Here is a 1,716-nt window from a genome sequence, read left to right on the forward strand (position 1 = left end):
GATGAGGAAACAAAGACGTACATTGATCTATTTACCTGCAAAGTCGATGCAGAATGGAGCAGAGCAGGGACCTATATTATACATCACTAATACACTCTTTTTACAACAGCATTTTTTGTCTGCTCTTCATTCACAATAATTTGAATTAAAAAAATACGCAGGCATTTTAAGATGAATTTTCTTTATATATGTCCTCCATCCTGAATAAAAATGCCACAAAAACATGTTAAAAACAACAAAAACACAATTTGCATTGAAGTGGGTCTTGAGAGTAAAGCCCTTAAATAGTGGGATAAGTTTCAGAGCACGTTTGGAATAAACTGAAACTATACTCCACAGAGTAAGTTCTTATGCTGCTGACACCCCAACCTAAAAAAAAAAAAATCTACAGTTTTGCCTCAGATTAAATCCAAGTCTTTGCGAATGGAGTAGGCTAATAGAAGCTAAGATTCAAATGGAAGGTTGACCCCAAACTAAAAGTAGAGTTGAGTGACTTAGCTGCTCATTGAATCAATTCTACCAACAATATTAGACAAAAACTTTGTTGTTGTCTACATGTCTGCAAGTATATGTACCAACATTAAATTACAATTCACAGTCTTACTGAATAACCAAGATTTTTTAAAGCGATGTGCTGATTGCATAACAAATCTTTACAGATCAGACAAATTTCTGAGTTGGGATGGTCTAATTTAACTGAGGGACCTTTTTTATGGCAAAAGTTGTTTGAGTGATTGATTATTAATGGACCTCAAGAATAATCAGGAAAAATTGTGGATCTACTTTGATAAAATTCAAATGAAAAACTGCGGTTCTTGGTTCCATTCTTCGTGAAGGTCAGAGGTTTTATTTGTCTTTTGCACAAATCAGATTTCACTCTGTGGGTGGAAACAGTTTTTCTCCTCAACAGACTTTGAAAATTGACATTTTTATTCAGTTGCCATGGTGACATTATACATGAGGCAATCTGTATGAGGTAGCATCTTCTGGGTTAAACAACAGTGAGGATTGTTACAGTTTCCATATGGGGCTTCTGCTTCATTCAAGAAAATAGTTTTGAACAAAAAAATGCCCAAAATGGGTTTTATCCGCTGAGCTGACATACTGAGTTAGGGCGAGGAGCCAAATAAAACATTTATTCTACAAGTGAGAAGAGACCTTAACATCATCAGACATAGATCCATCAAATCTATCAATCGCTAAGTTAAAAATAAAAGCATTTTTACTCTTTGGGGAACAATTTTATGAATTTTTCTTTATTGTTTAAATTGTAACAAACATTTTAGCACTTTGCTTTGTAAAAACACCAACTTTAACTAAATATTCCAAAACTGGTAGAAAATATGATTTAACAATTAATAAATAAAATAAGCATAATTATTTTTTTCTCAAAAATCAAATAAGATCTAAAGAAAAAACATCATGTTATTTAGAATTAGAATAAAAATTACATTATAAAAAAAAACATAAACTTTTGTTTTATTATGTCTCAGTTAAAGAAAAAAAGTTAGTCATTTAGAATGTTCTAAAAGTTGTTTTATGTATTGACCTTATTGTTTATTATTATTACAAATATTAATAAGAAAGAGCATTATTATTTTCTATAGAATATCAGAAATAAATGGTATACCCAAATGGTAAAACTAAGTAAAAATTCTGGGGGGAAGAATAGAATTTCTGTTACTATTTGTGTTAACATTATTTCTCATTGCTAAA

At 30.8% G+C, this 1,716-nt stretch overlaps 1 protein-coding gene across 1 annotated transcript in view; it reads right to left on the reverse strand.

The window, feature by feature from the left end:
* Positions 1 to 1,716, reverse strand: part of LOC112157096 (malate dehydrogenase, cytoplasmic) — a 12,866-nt gene that overhangs the window by 9,990 nt on the left and 1,160 nt on the right. The gene's annotated exons all lie outside the window — the stretch shown is intronic.

The sequence above is a fragment of the Oryzias melastigma genome, linkage group LG1 (assembly GCF_002922805.2).
Source record: "Oryzias melastigma strain HK-1 linkage group LG1, ASM292280v2, whole genome shotgun sequence".
Taxonomy (NCBI): Eukaryota; Metazoa; Chordata; class Actinopteri; order Beloniformes; family Adrianichthyidae; genus Oryzias; species Oryzias melastigma.